The sequence below is a fragment of the Ammospiza nelsoni genome, chromosome 17, assembly GCF_027579445.1.
Source record: "Ammospiza nelsoni isolate bAmmNel1 chromosome 17, bAmmNel1.pri, whole genome shotgun sequence".
Classification (NCBI taxonomy): Eukaryota; Metazoa; Chordata; class Aves; order Passeriformes; family Passerellidae; genus Ammospiza; species Ammospiza nelsoni.
Genome location: NC_080649.1, coordinates 17,256,222 through 17,265,043, shown reverse-complemented (window position 1 = coordinate 17,265,043; position 8,822 = coordinate 17,256,222).

The following is an 8,822-nucleotide window of genomic DNA, read 5'->3' as shown; positions in this document are numbered from 1 at the left end:
TACACCATCATGCTGTTATTTCACTTATGGCTTATTCACCTTGAAGTAATCTTTTTGTGTTAATAACCTTAGACAAAATTACACCATGTCATACCTGTAACTTTTAAGGATGTTCATTTTAACTCTGTTAAAATAAAGCCCAATATTGTAATGCTCAGTTTTGTTCTGTTAAATTAAATAAGGCAAATTTTTATTTGGTTAATTTTGGTAGATTTTATTTCTGTTAAGTTTCAGTATTACTAAGTTTGAACAATGTTCTATTCCAGGTTTTATGGATCCAGTTATGTTTGGTATTAGTAGGAATTAACTTTGAGTTCGTTTGAGCGCACTTTTTGTTCTACTAAGGTGATAATGAAATTATGTTTACTAATTTGAAATCCTTTTAAGGCTGAGTTTAGGTTCCTCTTGTTAAGCTCTAGCGCTGTCCAAATAAATTTCTATCAGGTTTGAGTGTTATTTAATCTGAGGTATCATCAATTTTACTAGTGAGGTGTTCAGTGTTTTCCTATGATACATTTATTCTGTCATAAATATATAAATGTTTGTATTACTGTTTTTATAGCCAGCTTTCCATATGCCTTACCATCTTTTGGTGTAGTTATCTACAAGACACGTGTCATTTCAAGATCCTCCTTTTGTTCCCTAGCTGCTTATGTATCTCTCAGACCAGACTACCCCTCTAGCTGGGCTTCACACTGTGGCTCTGCGGTTTGACCCAGTGCTCTCTCATCATTTTTAAGTATTTTTCACAGTTCCAAGAAGTGAGATCTCAGCTTTGTCGGAAGTCTCCTCTAAACTGATGGTATTGTGGCATCTACTCTAAATAATCAGATGCAGCCCCAATTATTATTACAGAACCACTCCAACAGTTTGCTGGGTTTAAAGCATCTCTGTGCTGAGGAAATTTTGGAGGAGACAGCTTTTGGATGGTTCATTAGTCTGTCACCCCTAGACCTTTACTCCTAAGTGCTGTTCTCAAGAGCCTTGTTTTAAATTACATTTAAGGAATTCTGTCCAACATAAAGCTTGGGTGGTGGCCAGGCCTTAGCTCTACCTGGATGGGAATTTGCCAACAGACCCAGATGTTTTCTTCATCAAAGCTAGATTTGAGTTGCTTTGACTTGGCAATTTGACCCTCTAGACATGACAGTTGAACGATTTTTAAAGGGAGCTTGGGAATTATTACCTGGAAATAATTATCCAAGTCCCCACTGAATCGAGTTTTGTCAGCTGTTTGCAGACACTGAGGTGATGGTACATTATTTCAGAGATTGCTATTTACCTAATTCCATCTATGTTGTTAGCTTTGTCTGCTATTTGAAATATCCCTGATTGTTGTATCCAAATTATTCCTAATTGCTGTAAGTTTCTTGTCCACTGCATGTAATATTTTGCTATGGTGTTGTTTCATACTCATAACAAAAGACATGCATCTCATTCTTAAAAAACAAAATAGAAGAGGAATGAACACCTTAAGAACATTCAAATAATGCAATATTTACATGAGAAATTTGGAAAAAAGATCATCACATCTAAATCCCAATTGCGTGTACCACAGTGAAGCCTGATTGATTCATTAACTTCAGGAGAAGATGTGCCTGTGTTTTATCATCAGCAGCTCAAAGCAGTCACCTGCTCATTCCATCAGATACTGATCAGCTCTGAAAAAATGAGGCCCAGTGAAAGGAGAAATAACCTCATCACCTTGCAGCCTTTGTGGCCAGAGCAGGAGCAGAAGGAGGACTGCCAAGACATGGCTGTGGCTGGAAACTGACAGAGGCAATTTGCCAACAAAAGCCTCATGGCATCCTCATGGTACAGTGCTCCTACGAACCTTCTGCAGTTATTCCCTGTTCCAGCGCCCAGGAGGACATTCAGTGATGTCAAAGATCAACATTTTCAGCTCATAGACTTTCTCATCCTTCTCAACTCATTGGAAACAATGGTCATTTCTTTCCATTTCCCTAAGAGACATTGGACATCATTCTTTTGTTTTCTCATGCTGCAAAACCCTGTGTCAATGACTTGATAGAATTTGCTAAGTTTTGTTGATTGTAATTGGTCTTTTATCTATCTTATCCCATATCTAACAGATAACCAGTGACAACTGTGATGAGATAATACCCTCACAAGAGTGAGCTGTTTCAACATCAGAACATAGGAGCCTTTTTAAATGAACAAAAAGGGGGAGATGTCATAGACAGGTAGAATAATGATAAAAGAAAGGCCTTTTGAAATCAGGCCTTGTTCTGCCTTATTAATAGCATAATATGCAGAACATATTCTGAGTGCAGCTAAGCAGTTACAAGTTCCCATGTGAAGCTATTTTGAGAATGAGACTTTGTGAACCATCTATTCTGAGGGTGAAAAACAAATGCACCTGCAACAAGGGATTTGTCGCATGAGAATCAGTGAAGAGAACAGGTAAACAGTACAATAGAGAGGTTTGATGCACAAGTAAAATCTAATTTATTAACCAATAACAGAAGAACTGCTAAGAAATCTATGAACTAACTAATGTTGCACACGAGGTCTGTCAAACTGTGTAAAATGAGTTTTGTGAATAAAGAGGAAAGAGTTCTCCAGCTCAGCTGGTTCTTCTGGGATTGCAGTTCCCCCCTTCTTTAGGGCTTTGGTTTTGCTCTTCTTTAGGGCTTTGGTTTCCTTCTTTTCTGGCGCTCTGGTTTCCTTCTCTGGGATTTTGGTTTCCTTCCTCTCTGGGATTTTGCTTTCCTTCCTCTCTGGGATTCTGCTTTCCTTCCTTGCTGATGCTTTTGCATGGGCTTCTTTCTTCTCCCGGGTCTTGGTTTTCCCCTTCGCTGGTTTTGGAGCTTGCTTCCCAACAGAGACACTCTTCTTTTCCTTCTTCTGCCTCTCATCCTCCTTCCTCCTCTCTTCCTCCTCTAAGGCCTTTGCCTCCTCCTCGACATTTTGAGCTGGCTCCTTCAGCTCCCTTGTGCAGACAAAACAGAAAATATGGCTGAGAGTCCCACCAGAACCTTGGGCTCCCTCGTCCTGGCTGGCCCTGCACTTCATTCCTTGACCCTGAGGCCATTTCCGTGAATTCTCCTCAACCCACAGAGGTTGGGAACATCCCAAGTGAGGGCATGGGTGGAAGGGGACCTCCAGGACCGGCCAAACCTGAGCTTTGCCATCATAAGGTGTTGACTGTGCAAGCTCCCTCTGAAGGCACAGCCAGACCCCTCAGCCCCTGCCAAAGGCTGATCCAGCAGCTCTCTGCACTGGTGCCTGGAAACGCCCTTTGTCTCTTGGCTTCCCAGTTTAAAGCAGAGCACAGATTGCTGAAATCTGCTTAGCTCTCCTACAGTTCTTACTCAGCTCATTCAGCCCCCTTCTCCCTGGGCACAGCTGAAGCATGATTTTAAAGAGTTCAGGTTTCAGCTGAGGGTTAGAAGCAGTTCCCATTGATCAGGATGTAAGTTAGATAGGCAGACCATAGGTTAATGGTTATGAGATGCTTAAGCTGGAGCTGATTGTTCTATTGTTTACCATTAGGAGCTTCTTTCTAGAAGGAAGTGGAGGAAGTGAACTGTTATAAGAACATCTTGAAACCAGGAGAACAATGGTTAGCACCTGGGCTTGATGTCAATCAATCACTAAGTTGGGGACCTTGGATGGTGCCAGAGGGTCACAGAGACCTGATGAAGACATTCCTGACTTCATCCCTTAAGACCACTGAGCCAATTTGAGACCACCAACCCAATTCAAGGGAAGAAGTGCACAGGAGTGAAGGACCAATGACCTCATTTGAATACAGAGCAGGGATGGGAGGTGCTGGGGTTGTGCAGATGTATTGTGTGTAAGATCTTGGGAAATAAAGAGAGGGAAAAGAACCTTGGACAGCGCGGTCACGCCTTTTAGGGACAGCTCTGGTGCCACCCGCCGGTGTTAATAAACGTCCCACTGTCTAACTTTAATTAGTTAGAGAGTCTCTGCCCGTGATCTTTGGTTTTAACAACTCCTAGCCTGCTCCTTCATGAGAACAATCCTATCAGTCAGAAAGCAAAGGCTGCAGGAACTCCTCTCCTGCAAGACAGGCTCTTGTCGGGCAGATTTCCTGCTGGAACCCAGCTGGGACCAAGCAAACCAGTGCTGGCTGCCATGGAAACCACTGGAAGCAGCCTCGTCCGTCTCCTCCCCATGAAACCAACTTCAGCCTGGCCTGAAGAAGTCCTGATGCACAGGCGTGCTTTAGGCACCTCCACTCCCAGCTCCACACTTGGCCTGTGTGTCCTGAGCTGGGCTGCCTTGCTGGAGCTGAGCTTCTCCTGTGCTTGCCTACGGCTGCAGCTGCAGGGGAGCCTAAAGCCCAGGAGCTTTTCTGGCTGCTGTGCCACCATAAGGAGAACCCTGGCAGATCAGCAGTGCAAAGATTTCATCTGTGGCAGGAGCAGGACCCAAAGCAAGGTTTGCTCTGTGCCCCATGCCTGCCCATACCACAGTCCCACTGTTCTGGTGAAGATGGCAGATGATGAAGAAGATGCCACTCAACACCATGGACTCCAAGACACCTCTAGAGGCGGTGCCAAGGGAAGCCCAGAGCCCAGCTCCCTGCAGAGAGCTGCTAAGCCAGCAGGGCTCAGCACTCAAATAGAGAAGAAGATGTTCTGTCTCAACAGAAGAAGGTCCTTCCTCTCTTGGCTGCCAGGGAGCTCAGAGTGGCCATCCCTGTGTTGCTGCTGGCCTTTGCTCTGCAGCTCCTCTGAGCTCAGAGGCCTTGGAGCAGGGAAGCCCTGCAGGGACAATAACCCATGGCAGAGCAGGAACCCACGGAAGGCTGACTCACCTGTCCCTGAGAGGGGCCTGAGAGCCACAGTTGATCTCCTGGGGGCTCAGGGAGGTGCTGACACGTGAGGCCACCCTGGTCACCAGCACCTCAGAGGTGGAGCCTCCCTCCATGTGGCACAGCTCGGGACATTGCAGGTGGTGGTGAGGTGGCCAGAGAAGGTGGAGGAGACCTGCTGGCTCTCTCCTGGCTGCAGCGCACCTGGCAGTGGCAGGATATTGAAAGCCTGGATGGAAGACAAGAGAGATTGAGGTGTTGAGCTTGGAAATGGATGCAGAAGAGCATCTTGGAGCTGTAGCCAGAGGGGCCTATTCCCCAAACACTGCCAGAATCACCCTCACCTCATCCTGCATCCATGCCATTGACCAGTGCAGGGACCATGGGGAAAATCTTCTCCCATACTCACAGCTCAATGCAATAATTAGTACATTAGCTGGAAGTGAACTGGGATGGCTCCTGGCAGCAGAAATTCTCTCTGATGCCCAACTTGCCATTACAAAGTTTAAAAACTTCCTGCTTTTAGAAAAGGAGGAGACTCAGAGTGAGAGCTCTTGGAGCTGAGGGAAGGAGTCCAGCCCAGCTCATCTGACTCCTGAGGCTCTTCCCCTCTCTCTCTGATTTAAATGCTGCTTTCTCAAGGTGCTACAGCAAAAGCTCCTGCAAAAATTTCCTGTGGAGCACCTGAGGAGTTGCATAGGAAGCAGTGCCCTCCACAGGTGCTGCACAGCATCCTTGGGCAGCCCTGCAACGTGTCCTGCACGGCCTCTCCAACAAGCAGCTGCTCCAGCAGCACTTTGCGATGGCCTGCAGGGATGGGAGGCCCCTCTGTGGCCAATGCTGAGGGCCCCCAGTGGCACTGGCAGCTCCAGCCCTGCTTGCCACACTGACAATGGGCAAGGGAGACAGATTCCCTCTTGCCTTCTCTGCTCCCAGGGCAGTGTGCGCCACGTCCAGGGAGCACCTGAATCCCTCCAAGCCTCGAGGCAGGTGAGGGTGCTCAGGACTTGGTGCTGGCACCCGAAAAACAAGCCATTTTCTATGCTGGCAGGAAGAGACAGCCCCTCTGCAAAGTCTGCCTTTGTCAGGCAGCTCCAGGGCCAGCAGTGCAACAGCAGCTCTGGGTGAAAGCAGAGCCCTGCAAACAGGGAGTCTGGCTGCCTTGGGAAGAGGCTCCATGGAGATCAGCATCATCCCAGCTTGCTCTGGCAGGGAAGCTGGAGGTGTTACCATGATGATGCAGAGAAAAGCCTCATCTTACATGGGGAAGGAAACAAGGCAAAAAATCCCACACTCAGCACAGGCCTGTAGGATCTGAGTCAGCTTCTCCAAGGAAAACTCTCCTATTTCTCCCTCCCCTGACCCAGAAGCAGATGCAGGCATGAAAAATCCTGAGTGGTGTGGACAATGGGAAAATATAAGCCAAACCCTGAAGGAATTTTCTGATGCTGTAGACTGGGATTTTCCATGGGAACAAATTCAGAACCCAGTTGAGGTGGGGAAATACCTAAAAGAGAAGTGCCATGATGATTCTAAGGAGAAAAGGCTCATTGCAATAAGCTGGGCCCTGGCCTATGCTTATCACACTCTGTTAGATAGTGTAGGGCAGCAGACAGAGGCAGGGGGGCAGGGAGATAAATCAGCTATCCCAGTCACTCAAGCTGTAGCCAACAGCCCAGGCTCAAAGCCAGCAGCCAAACCAGATAGTGAACCTAAGCCAGCATCTAAACCCATGGCTGTTGCTACCAGTACTAGAAGTGGGAAATGCACAGAAAAATCTAATCAACCAGTGGATGATGATGATGATGGTAATACAGGAGAAGAAACCTTGATGCCTCCTGACATAAAATCAGGAGTCAAAGCAGCAGGTGCAAGATCAGAGGCAAATATTGAGTCCTTTTCCCTGAAGGACCTTCGTGGCTTACGGAAAGATTACACCCGACGACCTGATGAATCCATAATTAGTTGGTTGGTCCGTCTCCGGGATGCTGCAGGCGAGGCTACAATTCTGGATGGCACTGAAGCCAGGCATTTGGGATCCCTGTCACAGGATCCTGTCATTGACCAAGGAATGATGAGCAGGGCTAACCCTCACAGCCTCTGGGAACGGGTCCTAAGAAGTGTAGCACAAAGATACCTGTGCACAGACCATCTCTATATGCAGCATACCCAGTGGAAAACCATAGAGCAAGGGATTCAACGCTTGAGGGAAATGGCAGTGGCTGAGATTGTCTTCTCAGATGATGGAAACACTGTAAATCCAGACTTGGTACCATGCACATCTCTGATGTGGAGAGAACTTGTACGACTTGGGCCACGAGAATACGCTTCTGCGTTAGCCATAATGAAGCAGGATGATGGTGAGGAGACTGTGCTGGATATGGCAAGGAAGCTCCGAGCATATGCAGGTGCTGTGCATGGCCCAACACACGCCAGAATCGCAGCAGTGGAAACATGTCTGCAAAAATTAGAAGACAAGACGGAGGAGGGTCACAAGAAACTGAGAGAGGAGATTAAAGAGGGCTTTCTCCAAATCTCGGCAGTACTGATCAGAGGTTCTGGTACCCAATGCAGGCGTTCCCCAGATGGCGAGAGAAGGAACACCTCACGAGCTGAGCTGTGGTTCTACCTGCGTGATTGTGGAGAAGACATGGGGAGATGGCATAGAAAACCTACCGCTGCTCTGGCACAACGGGTGCGCGCACTGAAGACTCAGAGAGGAAGTTGCAAAAGGGAAGCAGCTCCAGTGGCCAGTAACCGAACTGTCACATATGATGATAAAGACAATATTTTTGATCCCCTTGAAAGACCCTCCAAGGCATATGCCTAGGGAAAGAAGGATAACCAGGCTTAGAGGGGCCCTGCCTCTAGTCAGGTAGAGGCTGGGGAAAACCGTGTTTTTTGGACTGTGTGGACTTGTTGGCCTGGCACATCTGAACCGCAAGTATACAAAGCTTTGGTTGACACTGGTACGCAATGTACAATAATCCCATCGAGACATGTGGGGACAGAGTCTGTTTCTATTGCTGGTGTGACAGGGGGATCACAGGATTTTACTTTGGTGGAAGCTGAGGTGAGCCTGACTGGAAATGAGTGGAAGAAACACTCTATTGTGACTGGCCCAGAGGCCCCATGCATTTTAGGCACAGACTTCCCCCAAAGTGGGTATTTCAAAGATCCAAAGGGACTCAGATGGGCATTTGGAAGAGCTGCTGTAGAGACAGAGGGTGTCAAGCAGTTGAACAGCTTTCCTGGACTGTCAGAAAGCCCATCTGCAGTAGGTCTCCTTAAGGTGGAAGAGCAACGAGTGCCAATTGCCACCTCAACAGTGCACCGCCGACAGTACCGAACGAATCGAGATGCTGTGATCCCCATGCACAAAATGATCCGTGAGCTGGAGAGCCAAGGGGTGCTCAGCAAGACCCACTCACCCTTCAACAGCCCCATTTGGCCTGTGCGTAAATCTGAAGGAGAATGGAGATTGACAGTGGACTACCGTGCCTTGAATGAAGTGACTCCACCCCTGAGCGCTGCTGTGCCGGACAGGCTGGAACTCCAGTACGAGCTGGAGTCCAAGGCAGCAAGGTGGTACGCCACTATAGACATTGCCAATGCATTTTTCTCCATTCCCCTGGCAGCAGAATGCAGGCCTCAGTTTGCCTTCACCTGGAGAGGCGTGCAGTACACCTGGAACCGACTGCCCCAGGGGTGGAAGCACAGCCCCACCATCTGCCATGGACTGATCCAGGCTGCACTGGAAAAGGGTGAGGCTCCAGAAGACCTGCAATGCATTAATGACATCATTGTGTGGGGGAAGACAGCAGCAGAGGTGTTCCAGAAAGAGGAGAAAATCATCCAGATTCTCCTAAAAGCTGGCTTTGCCATCAAGAAGAGCAAAGTCAAGGGACCTGCCTGAGAGACCCAGTTTCTAAGAGTGAAGTGGCAAGATCGACGGTGTCAGATTCCCAACCAATGTCATCAACAAGATCACAGCAATGTCTCCACCATCCAGCAAGAA